This window comes from Humulus lupulus, chromosome 8 (assembly GCF_963169125.1).
Source record: "Humulus lupulus chromosome 8, drHumLupu1.1, whole genome shotgun sequence".
Taxonomy (NCBI): Eukaryota; Viridiplantae; Streptophyta; class Magnoliopsida; order Rosales; family Cannabaceae; genus Humulus; species Humulus lupulus.
In genome coordinates, this window is record NC_084800.1 from 74261322 (window position 1) to 74285342 (window position 24021).

Sequence of the window (24021 nt, forward strand, 5' to 3'; positions counted from 1 at the left end):
TGAGAGTATACCATAATACCATCGATCAAGATGATCACAAATCCAATTTAGATAATCTTTGAATATTCTGTTTATCTAATTCATCAAAACATAACTTAGCGTTAACCAATTCCTCAAAACAGAACTTAGCACTCCCAGTGCCTATATCCGATATAAAACAGTCTTCTGCATTTCCTTCTCCCTGATCTTTAGCTGGTACTAACCAGATCAAAGATCCCCCTTGGAGCATACCATCTTACTCAATAATTGAACTTTTAATTCTTACAACTCCGTTGAATCCGTTCAATATAGTACCCTAGACCTGTATCTGTCCTTGGCACCAATCTAATCATAATTTTATCTCTTTATGTAAATGTAATCATGACAAATCCCTTGGAAACATATCTAGAAACTCATAGAATAATCCAGTCTGTCCTGGTCCCATTGGCACGATCTAAGTGGTATCCATCACACTAGCTAAGAGTTCTATGCATCCTCTTGCAATAGATCTCTAGCTCTAAATATAGATATCATAAACACGGTGCCAACTGCTACAAGGGTTTCTCACTCTCAAACCCAAGAGTTACTATCCTTTCCTTGCAATCTATCATTGCCCCACACTTGGTTAACCAATCCATATTCAGGATCATCCTGAAGTCAGTCATAATCAATCCTTATCATATCAACTGATGAGTCTTCTCTCCACCATAATCTAATTCATCTCAACATAACCATGCAATTTGCGTAACAACTCTATGCCTCTCTGTATGCAACATGCAAAGAACAACATGGCACCAAAACTAGTAAGCATAATACAAAAATAAAACTAGAAAGCTGACCTGCCACCCCTGAGGAACCAGCCTCAGTCTCCGACTCTCACTGCTTCGGAACGAACACTCGACCTAGAGTCGAGCTATCCACCCCCTTTGGCTCATCCTTCTTTCACCTTGGGCACTCCTTCTTGAAATGTCCAACCATTCCACATAAAAAACATTCATTTGCTTGACATTCTCCCTGATGACACAAAATCCAATTCAAGCTTAAAATCTTTAAAAACTTAGAACTTATAACTTGAATTACCTCTGATTGAGTCATTTTCCAACTAAATCCTCTGGCTAATAAGCTTCTAATCTTTCCAAGAATTTATATGCCTCGATCCTTGCTTGAATTTGAGTCCTAAAACTCAAGTTTCCTTCGAAAATGTGATCGGGTGTCGAAAATGGAACTTTGAGGGACAGAGAACGTTCTTTTTTATTTCTTAATAGGTTACTTCAAGCTTAAGTAGCCTCAAGCAAATCCTAATGCTCGGGGTCCCGGAAACGCCCTTAGGGGTAAAATAGTAAAAACTCCCAGAATTTTCCCCTAATCTCACTAACTCCCAATTTATCATCAAATATTTATTCCCATTACCCAATATCCCGGTAATGTGCTAAATACCACTTGACTCACCTCGAATCAACTACAAATCCCGTTGTGACTTTCCCACTAGCTTACCTCCTAGGAACGTCTCGTGCTGAGTAACCCTAGCATAACCAAATAATAATGAAGCACCACACACATACCACATATATGCCAAATATGCCCAAAATGGCCAAAATATGAAAATCACCCAATTAATCAGAAATGGGTTCACATGCATATTTAATACACCTAACACATGCATATAATCATTTAATTGCATAATAAATCAATTATGGTCATCCCTGCCTCCTAATCAAGGCCCTAAGCCTTATAAGGAAATTTGGGTCATTACAGCCGTGGTGGTTAAGCAGCCGCATATGTACACGTCGCCGCCTAAGCTCTCCACTCAAGGTTGGGTGAGCTTTTATTTCCCTTTACTTGCACCACATAGCACCTGTGAGCCAAGGCTCATCAAAAAAACTTATTACTGCAAGTATACAAATTATATTAAATGATTCTGGGGCTTGCAACCCTAATGAGATGATGACTAATAAGTCTTAATGAGGTAGATAACTAATAAGTCTCTCTGAAGTAGATGACTAATAAGTCTCTGTGAAGAGATGACTAATAAGTCTCTCTGAATATATGACTAATAAGTTTCTTAGGATAGATGACTAATAAGTCTCTCTGGGGCCCTGTGCCCTAAGCCAAGCAACATTTCAGTCACTTGAGCCTTTATGGCCTTGGCTCAGAGTAACTAGCCTTAGACTAGCCAAGCGCTTTAGTTTTTTTTACCAATAGGTCGGTCAAGCATTTAATGCTCATGTTGATTAGATCTAATCTTTTCGGCATGCGTTAAACATGCTAATGCCGCTCTTGACTCATAAGGAAAAACCATACGACCAACGCTCATTACTATTGCCAATCATGAATGATAAGTCAGAGCTTCGTGACCAGTACTAAACACCATTGTCATTTCTGACTAATAAGTCAGTTCCATTCATAGGTAAGCAAAGTTGCCAGACATTTACAATACAATCAATGTCCATGTATAGAGCACTCAACATGCCTCATCAATAACCATGCATGTCACATACTGGGTGCAGTTTTCTTACCTTTGGTTCTCGCTCCTGGGACCTCGAATCCTACTAAAACGGTTTGTAGATTCGATCTCGTGTCAAGAGAATTGAAAACCCACACTTAAAACTCGCTAAAACCCATCATGGCACAAAAGGGACAGGCGGGCTGCGACCTGCCCCCAAGGGTCATGGCGTGCCCCCAAGACAGAGAGCCCCTATTTGGGGTGCCAGGAGCGGGCTGCGACTTTCCCCTATGAGTCACGACGTGCCTACTAGATAGAACCCAGGGGAGGCTCTGGGATGAATTCAGGTCGCGACTTGCATGAACTCGGTCGCAACTTGACCCCACGAACCCAGCTCCAATGCATTTTTCTCAATTCAAACTCTGCCAAATCTTCATCAAACCAATCCCAATACTATAATTAATCGTCACCACAACATTATCACTACTTTAACAGCAAAACCCAAGCTTGGAAACACCCAAAACACCAACAAATATCCACCTCTAAGATCAAAATATCAAGCTTTCAAATAACCTCAAAACAGAGTAAAAACTCAGAAATCAAAGCTTAGAATTCTTACCCTAGTTATGGATTAAACTCCTTTCAATTGCTGAACACAATTCCTAGTCCCAAGCCTCCAAAACCTCAAGTTTGAATCTCCTTATTTTGCCGCAAAATTCCAACCCGAGAGAAAAAAGAGAGATGATCGAGAGCGAGAGAGAAGGAAACTCTGTTTTTGCTGCCTTAAACCTTCTACAGCCATCCTTTGGCTAAACATAACCCATGATCAAAATGACCAAAATGCCCCTAGGGAAAATTTAATCTTTCCAAGTCAACAAGGGAAAAATTTTCATTTACCACCTATCCCGTTAATCATAATTAACGTCCTCCAATTTCTGTTACTCCCAATATCCCCAAATAATTATTAAATCATATCCCATTACCATCTCATTGCCAGTAATGTACTAAGCATCAAATTACCCCCAGGCTCACCCCGAGCCCGGCAATTAACCTCGTTATGACCAAACCGCCAACTTGCATCCTAGGATCATCTCATACTGAATAGCTCGAACATATCCACATAATAATGTGGTCTCACCCATAACTCACAAACATGCACATAAATATACAAATATGCTCTCAATGGCCAAAATTACAAAAATGTCCTTCTAATAAGAAGTAGGCCCACATGCATGCAATTATCATCATATAATAATATATCTCACATAACCATGCATATAATCGCATAATTGCATATTAAATCAATTATGGCCCTTCTGGTCCCTTAATCCAAGCATTAAGCCACATTAGGGAATTTGGGACGTTACACCAACCCTAGTCTCACATTTCTTGGTTCAGCTGCAAAAGATGGATATAGGTTATCAAATTGTTTCCATTCTTCACCATCCGCATATCTTCTACTAAATGTCTACAACTGTAGAGCCTCTTCAATCTCGGGGTGACCTGAAAGTACCGCAACACTTTATGAGGAATATTTTTGTCTTTACCGCTGTTGTTTTGCCTTCTTCTTTCCCCACAAATAGGACATACATCCTTCTTCTCGTTCTCCTTCAAAAAAAAAATTGCACAATCATGCTTACATGCATGAATTGAGTCGTAACCTAAACCAAAATTACGCAACTTCAACTTCAACTCATAATGAGACTTTGGTAATTTTGTTCCCACAAGAAATAGCTCAATAAATATACTGAGAAGTTGATTGAAAGAATGATTACTCCACCTATTTAGAACTTTCCAATGCATCAGCTTCACCAACGCATTGAGGGTCGATTTCGAGGAACCTGGGTGAAATTCAGTGCCCATTTCCTTAAATAGATCATCATACTTCTCATTCTAGGTACTATCATCGATGGGGGGATCATGAAAAGATCCTTAAGGTGTGTTGGTTGATTCATCAAAACTTGGATCTTGTCTTAATAAATCTACCAACACATATGTCATCTCTTCTTTGTCATTCTCTACATCCTCCTCGACCGGGTTTGAAAAAGATTCCCCATGATAAAACCAAACTGTGTACGGTGGTTGAATTCCATTTACAAACAAATGGATCTTAATTGTTTGTGGAGTATGAAATTTATCATTGAGACACTTCTTACAAGGGCATCAAGTAACTCCAGAAGAATTAAGGTGAGCTTCAGCGAACCATTTGCTTGCAGTCATCCAACTCCAATCATTTGACATAGTTTTCAACATAACAATTAATCGAAGATCAAAAACTGGAAAAATGTGCATGTGTCCTAATTCACCTAGTCATTCCATCACTATCAGGTTCACAAACCTAAGAAAAAAATTGGACAGAGTTTCCTCTGTTATCATAACATTTCCCAATTTTACAAGTACCTATCAATTCAACGAACAACAAGCACAAAAATTTTATAAATTTTCTCCTTATATCTCTCAGCAGACAAACAAGCTCAGAACCTACTTCACTATAACACATAAGCTATAAACCTTCCGTTATCACCGCATCACACAATATTTAATCTCAGAACCTACTTCACTACGAATGAGTATTTAAGATATTCAAATTCTTCTAACAAATGAATAACATTATTAAACAAAGAATAATATTCATATTCTTATTTCTAAAGTCAAATAAGATTAAGACATTCATAAACACAAAATAGATATATATATTATAAACAATTGGCGTGCGATTTGCTTTCTTTTTTCTCCATGGTGAGACGCAAGAAACCGATTCAGAACCCTGGCAATCGATCTCCTGCGAATGAGAACCCTTCGGCCAAGATCACCAGTGAGAAGGGTTTGGGAGGTGCTGAAGATGCGATTTTGATTGCTATGGAGGAGGTTTTCACCGATTCAGTTGCTGAATTTCCTGAGATTGGGGAATGCCACACAACTGAAGCCTCTATTGTGAATACTGGCAATATGTACTCTGGTTCGAAATTGTGTGAGGAGGCAGCTGATGAGCGGGATTTTCAGCATCTAGCCAAGGACAAATGGTCCCAATTTTGAGAGTCGATTGCTCACCAGGGTGGAGCTCGTCTAACTTATGCGGAACCAATGCCCCGAGAAGGGAAACTGATTGCTCAGGTGGATGTGGAGGAGATAGAAATGGAAGCTTCTTTCTCGAATTCAGCAATGGTATGTATCGTTCTTGGAGCCAATCCCCCATTTGCAGTGTTTGAAGGCTTTATTAAAAGATTATGGGGAAAACTGGGTATTGAAAGGATAGCTCGAATGAATGCATGCTATACTATTGTGAAGTTTCAAGATGAAGCAACGCGAGATATGGTTCTGGAAGCTGGGGTAGTGCATTTTGATAGGAAGCCAGTTATACTGAGACCTTGGTCAACTGATTTAGACACTATAAGGTTAGTGAAATTTGTTCTTGTTTGGGTTAAACTACCTGGTCTTGGGCTGCAATACTGGGGAGTTAAGTGTTTGAGTGCTCTTGTTAGTACCATTGGCAAACCTATGCTCATTGATAAGGTTACTAAGGATAGGTCAATGGTGAAGTTTGCTAGGGTGTTAGTGGATGTGGAGATTTCAGATAATTTGCCTAAAACTATTAGTTTCCTTAAAGAGAGAGGTCAATTGGTGGACAGATTCTTTAATATGAATGGTTGCCTAATCAATGTTCATTCTGTAAAGTTTTGGGCCATACTGCTACTAATTTTAAACAAGACCAGGGAGTTGTTTGGAGGAAAAAAGAGGTGATGAAAGGACCAGTGAACTCAAAAGAAGTGGTAGTTCCGACCTCTGCTAAGCCACCTACTGATTCATTTCCAAAGGAAAATGCTGGTGTTACAACCATAGTTGATACACAGAAAATTATTCCAAAGGAGGTCTGTAGTAATAAGACAGGGCAAGATTCGAATTGGATTACACCTAAACATCTCGGGGGAGTTAAACAAACTGCTCCAGCTACTCAGACTACGATGATGAATACGTATAGTGTTTTACAAGATCGTCTAGTGGAGGTTACAAATATGGGACTATCTTCTACCAATATTTTCAATGGAGGGTTTCAACATACTTAGCTGGAATTTTAGGGGCTTGAATAAAAGGAATAAACAGAGGTCTTTTCTTGATTTTTGCCGATTCAATAAGGTTGGATTAGGAGCTTTTCTTGAAACCAAACTTATGGATAATAAGGTTGAGGAGATGATGAAGAATGTCTTTGTAGGCTGGAATTGTTATAATGGCCAGGCTATTAAAGGTAGAATTTTACTGGTTTGGCATCTTGGTTTAGTGTCTATTACTGTTCTTCAGGAAAGTGTGCAATTTGTTCATTGTCGAGTGAAGATATTGGGCAAAGCTCAGGAATTTTGTTTGACATTTGTTTATGGGAGGAATACGATAGAGGAACCACAATATTTATGGCAGGCTTTGGCTTTGCTGGTGTTCCCTGTGCAGCCTTGGCTCCTGGCTGGTGACTTTAATGTTGTGTTTGATTATGATGATCGAATTGGAGGGCGTGTGATTACTTATTTGGAAATGGAAGATGCTCATTAGTGGAGGGCTCTTGGTATGGCGGATGAGTTGCGCTTAGTTGGCTACCATTACACTTGGTCTAATAAGCAAGAGGCTGGGGCCAGAATCTTCTCCAAATTGGATAGGGTGTTCAAAAATGAAGCTTGGGTGGATATTTTTCCTAGTTCTAAAGTCTTAACTAATTGGGATGTCTTATTCGATCATTGCTACTACATCATCAAATCCTTGAATGTTACTGTTTCAGGGATTAAACCTTTTAGATTCTATAACATGTGGGTTGAGCATGCTGAATTTAGAGATACTGTGATGAATAACTAATCCAAGCCTTTACAAGCTCATGGTTTAGTGCGAATTCTGAGAAAATTGGATAGGCTCAAACATGTTCTTCATAAGTTCAATAAATAGGCGGTTGGTGATGCCACTCACAATTACTTAATAGCTAAAGATCAATATCAACAAGCTCAGTTTAATCTTCAACAGAACCCTCATTCAGCTAAGCTCCAACATGATGAACGGTCTGCTTGTATGGATTTTTCTTGTTAATCCAGAATTATGAAAGTTTTCTTAGGCAAAGAAGTAAGATCACATGGCTTCGGTTTGGAGATGAAAATACTGCCTATTTTCACGCCTGTCTTAAGTAGAAGAAAGCTGCAAATCGGATCACTTCTTTTATGAATGATCAAGGTCAACTAAATGATAAGTTTGAAGATGTTGTTGCTCATTTCATTAACCATTTTAGAAGTTTCAAGGGCAGTCCTAGTTCGACATCATCTCCAGTTCAGAAAGCCTGTTTTATTCATGGTGAAACTTTGGCCTGGATCAACAACTGGGTTTTCTAAAACCGTTTACCAGGAAGGATGTGAAGTTAGCTTTATTCAGTATTAATTCTATTAAAAGTTGTGGTCCTAATGGATTTGGTTCGGGCTTCTTCAAAGTTATGTGGAAAGATTTAGGGGATGAAATTGCTGATGCGATATTGGGGTTTTTTTTTATCAAGGAGAGCTTCCTACTGAAATAAATAACACTACCCTCTCACTTATTCCTAAAGTACAGACTCCCTCTAGAGCTGTGGATTTTAGACCGATTGCTTGTTGTAATACGATTTACAAGTGCATTTCGAAAACACTTTGCATAAGGTTGGCTAAGGTGCTGCCGCTGTTAATAAATCAGAATCAAAGAGCTTTTGTCAAAAATCGTTCTTTGGCTCACAACATTCTCATTTTCCAGGATCTAATTAAAGGCTACACTAGGAAAAATATTTCCCCTCGATGTGTGATGAAGATTGATCTTAGCAAGGCTTATGACACAATTGATTGGATTTTCCTGGAGGATCTTCTGAAAGCGTACTGTTTTCCTAGTTGATTTATACATTGGATTATGGTGTGTTTGAAGGGCACTTCCTACTTTCTTATGATGAATGGCAGGGTGCAAGAGAAGTTTATTGGGAGGAAAGGGCTAAGACAAGGGGATCCTATCTCTCCCTTACTGTTTGTGCTAGTCATGGAATACCTCACAAGACTTCTTATTCAAGCCTCTCACAACAAGGATTTCAGATTTCATCCCCATTGTAAACAGTTGAATTAGTTAGTCTTTGTTTTGCGAATGACCTTGTGATCTTTTGCAAAGGGTCTCTTCGGTCGGTCCAAATTCTCCAAGATGGATTCACAAAGTTTAGTCAAGCTTCTGGTCTGACAGCTAATATGACAAAATCTCATATCTATTTTGGTGGTTTGAAAACTGAGGATAAGTAGAGCATTTTGGACAGTCTTAACATTGAGGAGGGTTCGTTTCCTTTAAAGTATCTTGGTGTCCCTCTCCGTCCTACTAAATGGAAGGCTGGTGATTGTGGGCTAATAATTAAAATGATTAATCTTCGGCTTCATACGTGGTCTAGTCTTCACCTTTCTTTTGCCAGTCGAGCTCAGCTCATTCACTCTGTGTTGTTAGGCACCCAATCTTATTGGATGAGCATTTTCCTTCTCCCCCAAAGTGTTACTCTTGAGAATGACTGGTTGTGTAGGAACTTTTTATGGGGTAAGAAAGGAAATAGAAGCAAAATGCACTTTATAGCTTGGGACCAAGTTTGATTACCGAAAAGCTTGGGAGGTATTGGGTTCAAGGAAGGTTCTAAATGGAATAAAGTCTTGTTAGCTAAGTATGTTTGGGCGCTTTCTTCCAAGCAAGACCTGCTTTGGGTTAAGTGGATTGATGATCTTTACCTCAAAAAACATAATTTTTGGGAGTACAATATAAAGGTTGATGTGAGCTGGCATTGGAGGAAGTTGGTTAAACCCGAAATCTTTTTTGTCTATTGATGATTTAGAGGATTCGATCACCATTAGGAAACTCAATCTGAGTTTATTGTATAACTATTTGCTGCAGCAGGAAAATGTTAACTATTCTAACATTTTTTGGTGTAATCTTTCTATTCTGAAACACATATTTATATTGTGGCAATCAGTCCAAGGTCATTTGCTTACTCGGGACAAGCTTGTGCATTGCCATGTTTGAATTGACTCTAACTTGTGCCCTGTTTGTGAGTTAGAGTCGAAGACTCGTGCCCATTTATTCTTTGATTGTGTTTATTCTCAACAAATTCTGCACAGGGTTGAAGATTGGCTGGGAGCAGCCATTTGGCCTTCCAAGTTCGCTGATTGGCTCACTTGGATGGCTGGGAGACCTAAAGGGCTGGTGCAAAGAATTGTTGGAGCTGCTCTTGCTGCGTCACTTTACTTCATTGGGCTGAATCGTAACTCCTGTATCTTTAATTGTTATGCTTAATCTGTTCCTAGAGTTGATCATTTGATTAAGTCTTGCTTGAAGGCTAGAATGTTTAGCCTTGCTAGGAATATTCTTGTGAAAAAAGAGAAGGCTATGTTTGATTTTATTTGCCAGTTGTAATCTATTTTGTTTTTAGAGCTCTTTGTAAGCTTGTGTTTGTAATAATTGTTGTGGTTCAATATACATTTTCCCTTTTTAATAAAAAAAATAGATATATTTCTTAAAACTTTATTGTAAACCTAATCTATCTTATGCTATTAATTTACCTATTATTATATTAACATGATATTACTTATTCATATTACCTATCTCATGCTATTCATATTACATATGATCATGTGATTCATATTACCTATCTCATGCTATTCATATTAACATTTCATTTAGTAATTTCCATTCAACACAATAATAAACAAAATTATACATATAGAAACATATTTTTTCACAAATGAAATTTGCGAATACTCCAAATCCAATGCAAACTTTGTTCCTTTTTATAAAAAATCTAATTAAATTTAAACAAAAACAAATAAATCAATTAAACCACAAATTCAATTCTAACTACAATCTCCTATTTGACAAATAAAAAATAAATTTTAGAAAAATAAAATCTATCAATATTATTAACTTATTCAATATCAACCTAATCTATCAATATATCACATTTAACAAAATAAAATAAACTATATTGATTTTTTACAAAAAAAATAACAAAATATATTGATTTTTAACAAATATTATAAAAAAATGTATAGGGGTGGAGAATTGCAGCAACAAGGTCGGAATGGTGAGGATAAAAAACCCAAAAAATGTGGCCCCAAACAATTTTCTGCATAAAAAAACTTGTTAAAGAGATTTATAAGCAAATAGAGACAAAGAAAGAGAGATTTAGAGGGAGAAAAATTGAGAACATAGCATTTAGAGGGACATACCCGTTGGTGGAGGCGGAGATTTTCAGACCAGTGGAGAGAGAAAGAGAAAAGGGGAGGAAGAAAGGGGCTCGGGTTAGAGATTTATTCTGAGAGACTTTTGTCAGCGCATTTTGCTGCGTTGACAAAAGCTAAAAATATGCCGGCAAAAGTCCACACTTAAAAAATAAGTAGAAATGCAACATTTCTTGTGCAACACACTATTGCGCTGGCAAAAGCTTTCCCCACCAAATTTTTGGCTCTATTTATAGCACACGGGAAATTCCCCCCCCCCCCCCCCCCCCCCGTCCCAAAAAAAAACTTTTGCCAGCAAAATGTTGGATTTCCCACCAAAAATTTTGCTCGGCCTGGTGGGAAATATTTCTAACCTTTGTCGGTGCTTTCTGGGTAACTCGCCGGCAAAGGCCAACTATACCAGCGCAAAAAAGCGCCGACAAACTATAGACACTTTTGCCAGCGCTATATACACTAACGTGCCGGCAAAAGTAGTTTTGCCAGCGCATAAACACTAAATCACTGGCAAAAATTGTTCTTTTTGTAGTGCATGAACTCCTTTTCTCAAAGAAGATAGAATGACGAAATCTAGACGAATAAGCATCAACTAACCTTGTCATCAAGGATATGTTATCCAGAATGATCGGTGTAATGCATTTGTAAGTGAAAATTTTCAAATCTCCCATTGAATCTAGGGTAGAAAATTTCTAGTGTAATTGTTCGAAAGAACACAAACAATGAAATCAAAGTACTTTGCTTGACCGACACATTGACATTAATATTGTAAGGCGAAAAAATGAGTATTTGGTGTCCAATTTTCGAGAGTGTCTCAAAACTATTATTCTCGTCGATTAGTTGTTGATACTCTTTGATTGGATATAAAACTTATTTGATTCTTATATTATACCTTATATATTTTTTTAATAAAATTTTCATTGCAACAAAAAATAATAATAAGACCAGTCATAAACAATGGGTACTAGGCACTATCCGTATCCACTCGTTCAGTTGATGATATTTCGCTTTCCCATACAATTTAATAGACTGCTTTTTTAATATATAAATATATATATATAAATAAAAATAGACTGCTTTTAGTATCAAATCTGGCATTTTTTGGAGATATCGTAAAAGATTTGTTTAGTTTCATTGGATGAGTCAATGTTGTTAGTTTGTTTTTGTTGTTGGAGATGTGGCAAGATCTAGAGAGATATTGTCTCAAGAGTTTGGTCGTCGAAATCATTAAACTTTTTAATTTGTCGGATCACCCATTTTTTATATATTTTAGATTTCATATATATTGTTAAAAAAAAAATATGTATCATATATGAATAAGGCAATGTGATTATTTCTGATAAGAAATTAAGAATTCAAAAGTACCATATAACAACCAAAGTAGGGCATATAAATATAATCCAATAATTTTTAAATTTCCAGAATTTTTGTTTTAAATAGAAAAACAAAAAACAAAAATAATAAAAATGAAATTCTTAATGATTTATTACTGCCTTTCTATTAGGAAATCTGTTATGAGATTAATTAAAGCAATGAAGCTATATAAGATTGTTACTTGGGCCAAACATGCTTGAGAAGTTATATTGGCCCAATAAGTTGTAATACTAAGTTCAGTTTAAATAAGGATTTGGGTTTTTACACAATTCATTATAATATTATATTTAATTACTATATTAATACTAATCAATATATTTTTATTTATATATATATATATATAAATTTTAACCAATTTTTCATTTTATTTACTAAAATTGTCTTTATTATTTCTTATACAAATATTACCTAATTAATTTATTATTTCTTATACAAATATTACATAATTAATTGAGAAACGTGATATTAGGGTATGTATTTAAAACTTACCATTTTAAAATCTTTCATCTTTTTGTTTTATTTCAAAAAATTTATGAACCTTCATAAAGCACATGTTATATACATTTCTCCAAACAATGCATATTTTCCCAAATTCAAATTCAAAATCAAAACCCAAACCTCTTCTTCTCTCTATTCCCAACCGAAAACTCATACACCCAAACTCATTTCTATTCTTCATCTTCCAAATTGATAGTATCAACGAGGAGCATCGATGATACTTTTTCCATAGACTCGCCGGAGAAGGAAGAAGAGATGGAGGTTGAGTCTGAACCCGAGGAGACCAACAATGAAAGAAAGTCACCACCGAGTGTTAAGATGCATGCTTCTCATTCAAAGAAGAAAACTAGATCACCGTCCTTTGTTAAATGTCGAACTAACAAGAAGATGAAAATGGTTGATGAGGTGGAGGTTGTTCAAGACACGTTGTCTGATTCCGACCGAATCCCCATTGATAAAGGTTTGCTTTTTTTTTTTTTTTATATATATATAGCTTTTTCTTTCTGAAATAAAGATCATAAACGTTTCATCAATTTTTTTATTATGTTTATTTTTTATAGTTTTTGAACAAGAAATTATTGTTTTTGTTTGTTTCCTTTGTTTTTGTTTGTAGGTATTACTTTGAAATTGTTCTATGAGGCGTTTTTTTTTTTAATATTTTTGCATTTGTTTATTATTTTATTTGTTTTAGGAAATTTTACAAATTGACTTATATTTTTAGGATTAAGGATTGTATTTAGATCATGATTTTTAGCACTTAACAATGTATCAATATTCAATTATATTATATTTTAAACAAATTTGTTTATTTTTTAATTTTTATATTTTGATTTAGTTTTATTTTTTTTTGGTTTTTAAATGTTGTTCATGGCCACCTTTTTTTTTTATTAAATCATCTTTTTATGTTTTTTTTTTTTTTTAATGTTTTTTTTTTCTTATGTATTCAATGTTATATTTTTTTTATAGGATTGGAAGCTTTTTTTCAAGCCTGAGAATAGACCGGGTGGGAGGTTAGTCTACACATCTCATTATGATGTAATTAAGCTTATTAACGAGACCTTGACTCATGCTCAAGAGGAAATTTTTAGAAAGTCTTGTGTTGGGCATTTTATTGATATTCAGTCTTTTGAATATCAATCTCAAGTAGTTCACCAGGTTTTACTTTGAGAGATCAAACAGCCAAACAATGATGCTCAGAAGCATGAATGTTGTGGGTTAAATTTACGTACCTTGTACAAACTTGTTTGGCGCAATTTTGATGAACAGAAATACTACTTGCACTTTTCATCCAAACATACGAGCACATAATCTCTATTTGATGCCCTTTTAACTTTGTCTTGGTAATTTGATCGTATGGACCACAAACTCATTGTTGTTATCATACTTTGCTTGTCTTGGAAGACATGCCCGATTTTGATGTTCTTAATGTCCTGATCCCCAAACAAGAATGGATCATCATCATTTTCAGCTGTAGCCTGTATTTGTTCATCATTGTCTATTATTGTATTGGTAGATTATGTGCTACCCCAATCCAGTGTGGTTCATGTATTAGATATCCGCCCATACTAACCTGATTTATCAAAAGGCAAACATTTTTGTTAAATGTTTGATAATAATACCATTTTATATTGCAAAGTGTTGTCATGTTTATTTTAAGGATTTTTTTTGGTAAAAAAACTTTAAAAAAACATAACCTGATTGTCTTGTCTTAAACATTCTCCCACGCTTGTGTGATTTGTAGTTGGGTATTGTTGAAACTTACCAGCAAAGGGTATATTGTTTCATCAAAATGCTTCTTATGTAGTTCCATGCAAAAATTTACCGTGTCATCATCATCTATTATCATTAATGGTAATACTGGATTTGGTTGAAACTTAATTTTAACAGCAGTGTTTTTACTTTGTACCTTCATCTTATTAGTGATCATTGTACTCAATTGATGAAAAGTACAATCACTTGGAATTAAGAGTCCAGTTACCTCAAAATCTTTATAAGTACAAGATTTTCCCAAATATCATTGTAGTAAATGTACACAGTTGTCATATTTGTGTATCTTGTTTTCATAAAATAAATAGTAAGTTATATGTTAGATAATAACCATTGTATTATCGACCCTTTTCATTTTTTTCCCATCATATCGAAAAATAAACAAAAACATTTAACTTACACAGATGTGTTATAATTTTACATATTTTTTTAAAAAATTTATAAATAAATAAATAAAAAAGAATACATAACAATAGCAATTTATAGTTATATAAAAAAATTTGTTAATTTTTTGTTCAAAGATTTTTTTTATATAAAATAGTTTTATGTTAAGATTTACAAAAGCATTGTTTATTTTTTTTTCTTTATAAGAGTTATATACTGTTGTCATATTTGTGTATCATGTTTTAAAAAAATAAACAGTAACATATATATGTTAGATAATAACCCTTGTATTATTGACCGTTTTCATTTTTTTTTCTCATGATATCGAAAATAAACAAAAGTTTTTAATTTACACAGATGTGTTTTAATTTCATATATTATTTTTTTTAAAAAAAACATCTCTAAATAAATAAATTAAAAAAAAAGACATAACAATAGTAGGTTATAGTTTTATAAAAGTAAAAGTTTTTGTTAATTATTTGTTCAAAGAATACTTTTATATTTAATAATTTTATGTTTAGATTTACAATAATATTGTTTATTTTCTTTTTACATCAGAGTTTTTTTTTTTTTTTAAAATCGTTATTTAAGTTCATATAATTATTCCTAACAATGCAACAAAACAAAATTATTTGTTCATGTGAACGTTTTACAAAATAAACATATTAGTTTATTTTTTAAAACGAATTAAATTGATAATTATATTTAAATGTGCTAATCAGACCCATTATTATTCAAACTTTTCAGTTTTAAACTTAGTCGATTTTACTACAAAAGCATATAAACAAATATGTTATGCATGTCACAATGTTAAATCTAACATATATATATATACTTTAAAACAAAAATGAGATATAAATCATGTGAAAAGCTTACCTTGATGGAAAAAATTGTCTCAAAATGGCAACTTCAAAAGTAGATATTACATCAATTTTCTAAGAAGAATACTTTAGATCAACACCCCCAATTCCTCTATGAAATTATAAACATATATATTTTCCTTTCAACCAACCTTTTTTTTATACTACTCATCACATTGTGAACAAATGCAGATTATTTGAAGATATATATTAATTTTTTTTTAAATGGCGCCTGATTATATTTTATGTTTATTTATTTATCATATTATCTGTGTATATTATACATTAATTGTTTGATTTGTTCATTTAGTTCAAAAAATACGTTTCTGTGTATGTTTTTTTATTTGTGGGAAGTTACAAATTTTAAAACTAAAACATATAAGGGAAGTGGCTGAAGTTATGAGATTGTCTTTTTATAATTTTATATATTAAAATGGTATAGATTGTATATATTTTTTTAAATGGTTTAATTGATATTATTACAGTAATTTTATTACTTTTGTTGTATATAGGTGAAAATTGCCCTTTCTCCCTTTAAATAATCAACAAGTTTTATATCTCACTCACAGCACTTGTGATCTTGTGCAGTTTCAGCCAATATATATAATTTAGACCGAAGAAAATATAAATATGCCTAGGGACACTTGTTATACCTGTTACAACATATTAATTTCTACTACATACAACTGCTTTGGTAATTAATTAAGATCAAATTTTTATGTACAGGCTATAGTACCCACAATTATAATGTTCATGATGATAGTTCTATAAATATATGCAGGTGAAAATGAGTTTCTGTAGATTGTTTCCTTCAGCATACCATATATATTTTTATATGTAAGAAATTAAAGCAACCTTTTATAGGGTTAATAAAACTACAAATATATATATATATATATTTATATAAACTCTTTATTATAATACTGTTATAATTCGTTGGGAGTGTTAAGCCTAATCTGAACAAATTTAAACAACTTGAAAACCCAATAATAATAATAATAATAATAATAATAATAATAATAATGTGATATTTAGGTTCCCTATTTGGATGCATGCAAACTATGCAAGCACATATAGCCATACTGTGCATTTTCTGCTATATAATAAGTGTAATTTCAGATATATAAATGGCACATAAGAATGTGTGGGAGATTTTGTGGTGTCCCTGCTTGCTGAGTAGTAATGGCATGTGTCCTTTTATTTGATCTGATTTGTTTCATTATTATGGGGAGATATTTTTTTCCCCATATAAATATACAAGTACATCCCAAATTAAATACACCCTGTTGTGTGTGTATATATATATATATATTATTACACTTCATTTATTTTATATATTTTTTCAATTCTGCAATTATCTTATAAAAATAAAATAAAATCATGTGCCTTATTTATTGAAAATATAAAATTAAAATTTGAAATTTCTTAGTAAAATAAATAACTAAAATAAAAAAACTATGTATAAAGGTCTAATATAATCTCAAATATACATTTATAAAAATTCATTAAAAAGTATAATAAACTTACATTTATTTATGTAATTTTTTTTATTGTTATGTTGTTATATAATTTTTAGAGATTAGAAAGACTCAAATAATAAATAAAAAATATAGAGATATTATTTTCCTGACAAACAAATTAATTCAAAATAAAAATGTAGTGTACCAAGTCTAAAATTTATAATACAATTTAACTATATGTAAATATGTATAATTTACCTTAAATATAAAGGCTATATAAAAATATATAAATTAAGACACACTAATTGAATCCCTTCGACAGTGGACATCCCGATTAAGAAATTGTACATATATTATGATGTATGATACCACTTGTAACGACCCGCTAAGTCTGTCGGACTCTTAAAGGACAAATCCTACAAATATACCAAACATCTAAAACTAAAACATGTTGAGTGCTTCTTAGAAAAGTGTTAGTGTAGTACTACGGGTGCAAACATGTGGATTTCCGGGTTTCGGGTGTATTGGGTTTGAGTTTTGCGGGTTTCAGGTAGAGAAAAGTAGTACTAAATCCGGTCCGAATTTTTAGGTTTTTGTTCAAATTCGGTTTTCGGGTTTGGTCGGATCTGGTGAGGTCGGGTTTTGGGTTGGGCTGGGCCAATTAGGTTTTGGACCGAAAATGGACCTTGGTACAAATTTTTCAAAAATACCATTTTTTTACACTTTCAAAAATACCAAAAAAAACAAAAATTCATAAATTTTAATGCTATTCGAGTTTGTGCTCTAAACCCGAACCCGCGACAACGAACATTCAAAACTCGAACCTGATGCGAGCCATGTCGGGTTCGGACCGGATTTAATCCAAATTCGATGGGTTTTGTCAAAAATCGGTTTTCGGGTTACAAGTCGGGCGAGTTTGCAGGTTTTGCGGGTTTAACGAGTCAAATGTTGACCTCTATGTATTACTCCACTTGTGTGTTATTAAAAGCACTCCACAGTGTAAAAAAAATTAAAGTGATTGATGCTTATTATTGTTATTAAAATGTGTGGAGTGCTTCTTAGCAAAAAATAAATAAAAATGTGTGGAGTGCTTGTTTGAACTCATTAGATAATAAGCATCAGTCACTTTAATTTTATTTTTTTAAAAAAAGTTACTTTTGCTATTTTCGAATAATTTGTCGGTGGAATTAATAATGCCAGAATTTGGCATCTCAGACTGTGTAAGTCAAGAAGTATACTTTACACTGTAATTAATTTGGGTTGCTCTTGAAGTGGTCCAACTCTAATTTCTAGTGTCCCAAAGGAGGACACATACACATTACATGTTTTGTTCCCTTTCTTCTCGAATGATGTATATATATACATATTTATATATGTGTACGTATTTTGTTAATTAATTTGTTTGACTTGTGAATAGTTAAAGGTCCCATCTATTTTTTAATGTAGCCATCACTAGTAAGTACGTAATTCTTATAATTTATTATGTTTATGAGTGAATTGAATAATTTGATCATATAATTTTGTTAAAAAATCAGAAAGATAAATGTTTGAAAACATTAATCTAATAATATAATATTTGTTTACATACTTAATTCCATTAATTTTTTTTAGGAAGATCCCATGTTTTTTTATATAGCGATCACTAAGTACATAATTCTTTTTGTTATGTTTATGAGTGAATTAAATAACTTTATCATTTAATTTTGTTAAAAAATTAAAAGCCAATAACATTCTACTATTAACTCACTTACCAATCTCATTGAATATTTTTTTTAATGTAGCGATCACTACGTACGTATTTCTTTTGTTATGCTCTTAGGAGTGAATTAGATAATTATATCATATAATTTTGATAATAAAAATTCAGAAAGAATGTTGAAAAAATTAATCCAACAATAATCTAATATTAGTCCATTTACCAACTTAATCCCATTAAAAAATTTAAGATAATTTTATAATATCCATAATGGATTATTTTTAATAACCTAATTAATACATGCTAACAAATTAAGATAAGTTTATTTGAGCTAATATTTTAAATTAAACTAATTAAGTTATTCCAATTTAAAGTGTCCAATTAAATATTTTATGCAATATGAGAGTGTATTACCCAATAGTAAACCTAATTAGAAATAATGAGATTTAATTATGAACACTATAAAGTTTGGTCCAAGACTAATCTCTCGTTACCTTTCCTTATCTATTCTCATCTATTAAGTGAGATCCCATAGAAATAGTAAGATTAGAGTATGGAAAGCTACATATTCGTATTCGTTCTTTAATCCTATACTTCATAGATTTAGATATGTTGTTTTATTCATTTATTGATCTTATAATTTGATATAAGCATGAGATCCATACATGTTTTAAGATTTAGTCTTAACAAGTGGAAACAATAATCTTACTTTATGTTAGTTTATTAAGAGTGATCATATTGATTGTAATTAGTGAATTCTATGTTTGTTTTACTCAGACATGATTTAAGCTATTTTAGAAATCCATATGGTTGTAGGGAATTTTGATTTTTTTCCTTAGAGTGATTCAATCATAATTGATTGAAAAAAAAAAAGATTTACCTGTATGAATAGATCAAAACTATATATGTTTTGGCAAGTTGGTCTTCATATTTTTTTTTTTCAAAAAATTAGTCCCTAAACTTTATGTTTTAATGCAATACATTCCTAAGACTAACACTGTCAAAACATTACAAACCATATGGTGATCACGCCTTTTTACATAATAATCTCACAGAGAATGTCAAAACCCTACATCCATATAGTGATCATGCCTTTTTACATAATAATCTCACAGAGAATGTCAAAACCCTACAACCATATGGTGATCACGCATTTTTACATAATAATCTCACAGAGAATGTCAAAACCCTACAACCATATGGTGATCCTAAGACTAACACTGTCAAAACCGTACAACCATATGGTGATCACGACGTTTTACATAATAATCTCATAGAGAATGTCAAAACCCTACAACCATATGGTGATCATGCCTTTTTACATAATAATCTCGCAGAGAATGTCAAAACCCTACAACCATATGGTGATCCTAAGACTATAACACTGTCAAAACCCTACAACCATACGGTGATCACGCTTTTTTACATAATAATCTCATAGAGAATGTCAAAACCCTACAACCATATGGTGATCATGCATTTTTACATAATAATCTCATAGAGAATATCAATACCCTACAACCATATGGGGATCACGTCTTTTCACATATATAATAATCTCACACAGAATATTTACATGGAACAACCCCAAGCTTTTGTTGACTCTTCAAAACTTGATTTTGTTTGTAAAAGTACTTGCATAAAGTCTCTCTACGGACTTAAGCAAGCTTGGTTCACCAAGCTGAGTCATGCTTTGTTACAATGGTAATTTCAATGTTTGAAGGCATACATCACTATTCCGGTTTCAATCTACACAGGCGATGCTCATTCTTCTTATTTATGTTGATAAATTCATTGTGACAGGTATACAGCACTACTATAATACACTCATTCAAGTTTTACTTGAGACACTTTTTAACAAACACTTTGTTGTTAAATGGTTGGGCAAAGTTATTTTCTTGGCATTGATGCCCATCACACCTCCAATGGATTACATTTGAGACAAACAAAATATGGGACAGATCTCCTACGAAAAGTTGGCATGTATGATTCCAAGTCTTTGGACACACCATGGCTGTGCTTCCTTTGCTCTATCTATGTATGATGGGCACTTACTTGATGATGGATCGAACTACATACATATAAACATATAGTTGGGGTGTTGCAAATGAGAAATGTTCTTGGGCACCAGTAGTGGTGTCCAACACCACATGAAAGTATCATATTGTTATTAGTGCAATCTGATATCAGAATTCACACAATTTAATTTAATAATTAATATTGAGTATCGCTAACTAATTGCGAGCAGCCACCTCAAATGGTGTTGAGTACCACAACACTCGATGCAATATTGTATGTTTACACGTCATAACATCTCTTTTGCTATCGATGTGTCAAGACATGCATTCTCCAACTGCCACTCATTGGCTTGGCAGACTGTAAAACAAATTCTTTGATATCTTCGTGGTACTCTTAATCACAGGTTGATAATGGAAGATGTTTTTACTCCAACTTTAATTATTGTTTTACACTGATGCAAATTAGTGGTGATTATGTCTTTTTTAAATGCAATCTCTGATTTCTTTTAGGCTATTTCAAAACAAAAAGTCGTTTCTCAATCGAGTACTGAGTCTGGCTATCGAGAAGTTGTTGAAAATATATATGGTGATTCCAAGCTAGAATGGCTTGCCCTGACCTCTGCTCCATCTTCTGTGATAACATTATAGCAGTATTTATTTGTTAACTAATACTATTCTTCATGCTAGAACCAAACATTTTGTATTTGATTATCATTTTGTTTGAAAAAAGGTGGCTGTCCAGAAACTTCAATTTCGCTATACCAGATTCCAAGTTTCTTGCTCTAATAAAATCCAAACTCAATGTTCTTCCAGGCCAATGAGTTTTTCTTTTTTTTTTGGGGGGGGGGGGGGGTGGGGGGGGGGGGGGGGGGGGGTGTGATTAGTTACTAATTATTAATTTACATTAAAAACTAAAGCTATGTATATTTTAATGTAATTGTATAGAGGCCTTTATCCCATTCTACGTGTATTAGTGCATGTGGTTCTGCTTTTTCTATATTGTAGATATGGCCACTCTAACTTGAAACGCACAAGATCAGAAGTACGATAAAAGCATACTAAAAATTTGCTTATTTTGATGACACTAGACAAGTTTAATAAAAGTGAATTAAGAGTTTGCTCATTGGATTGCTTATTAGAGAAAAATTCGATAAAAGCGATCGACTTGAAATAGGTATAATCACTTCCAAGAGACATCATAAATTTGTTTCATAATATATTCCAGAAAGATATTTCTGGCATAATAATAAAAAGCGAAAAGTGCGTTCTATTAATAATAAAGGTTGAATTAATGCAGGTTTCAATTAAAAACAAAAAGGTCTATACCTAACGAGATCTTATCATCATGTTGAACTTTTAAAAAAGGAGAGCCTCTAATAATGACAGAGAAAAACATGGGGATGCCAACTACAAAATACTGAGTTTTGCTGTTTGTATAATCTTATTAATCAATATCGATATTTCTAAGACCACAAAATCAAAGAGTTTTTTTTTTAAAATCATTTTTATTAATATTTTTTTATATTCAAATGAATTAGTTAATTAATGCAAAGCTTCTTTTAAAACTAAAGATGCTTCAAATAGTTGAAAAGAATTCTTTTTATTAAAACATAATACATATGATAATTGTGTACATTTACCATATCTACCAATTTAAAGCAAAAAATAACAATTAAAAAATAAACAAATCTGTTTAAAGTACAATATATTCATTCTGGTAATAATATAAGTTTTATTAATATGTAAGAGTAGTTTAGTCTTTTAGCCTCTTATTATTTTGGCTATATATTTTGTTGCTCTTGTACTCTTATCTCTATCTTTTTGATATGATGAAAACCTAGCATCCCTTTTGATTCTCTCTCAAATCTCCTTTGTCTATTTGCAAAATTATCATGGTATCAGAGCAAGGTTCTTGAATACCCTCGATTTTGTTGCGCGAGGATTACGATCTTGGCTGGCGCAAAAGATGATTCATTTCAGTCCATCAATGTGCAATTGAATGGGCAGAATTATTCGTATTGACATTATGTCATGAAATTTTTTCTGAAAGGGAAACGTATGTGGGGTTATGTTTCTGGAACTTCCACGAAATCGAAGGACGATAAGGATGAGAGCTTTGCAGAACAGTTGGATCTTTGGGATGCCAACAATTCAAAAATCATCACTTGGGTCAACAACTCGGTTCAACAATCAATCGGTATCCAGTTGGCGAAATATGAGACGGCGAAGGAAGTTTGGGAGCACTTGGAAAGGCTGTATACACAGTCTAATTTCGCAAAGCAGTATCAATTGGAGATTGATGACATTCGGGCCCTTCAACATAATAGCATGACTGTTCAGGAATTTTATTCTGCTATGTCTAATCTGTGGGATCAGCTTGCTTTGACTAAATTAGCGGAATTACGGGCATTTGCCCCTTACATTGCATGCACTACTACAAAATACCCTTTACGGGACACTTTTTTAGGATACGCACATAAATGCAAGTCTTTAAAAATATTTATGTAGTTTTTAGGACACTCATTGAGAGTCCTGAAAAAATACAATTTAGGACTCGCAATGAGCGTCCTAAAAAAATATGCGAGTCCTTAAAAAATATGGGCTAAAAAATGAGTGTTTTACTTAACAATTTTAAGGACTTACTTTTGGAAGTCCTTAATATTCTTTAAGGACTCGCTTTGCGAGTCCTAAAAACACATGGGCTGAAAAATTAGGAATTATGACTTTTAAAGACTCATTTTGCGAGTCCTGAAAGACTTTTAAAGACTAGTTTTGAGAGTCCTAATAATTTGTAATAAGTTAACAAAAAGTTATTTAAATAATTTTCCAAATTTATTAATAATATATAATATTATCTATTAATAAAATATCTATTATATCATATAATTAATTAAATATTTTTTACATATATAAATATTTTTTGAACTGGAAAATCTTGTAACCAATACAAAAATATATAATATATTTATTAAACTAATAAAAACTACTTATTCAAGTAAAAAAAATACTTATTAATTTTTTTTAAATATTTTTAAAGAACTTTTATTTTTAAAATTAAAAACCCTAAAAACTTAACCTTCTCCCACTCTCTTTCTGCCGCCCCTTCTATCTTCTCTCTCAGCCTCAGCCTATCTCTCTTTTCTCTCAGCCTCAGCCTCAACGAACTCCCTCAGTCGCACTCTCTCTCACCGATCGACAAGGCTCGGGGCTGCAAGAGGTTGGACGACGCGGAGGCTTGGGGGTTGTGAGGGGCTGGACCGACATAGACTCGAGGGTTGCGAGGGGCTGGGCGACGCGGAGGCTTG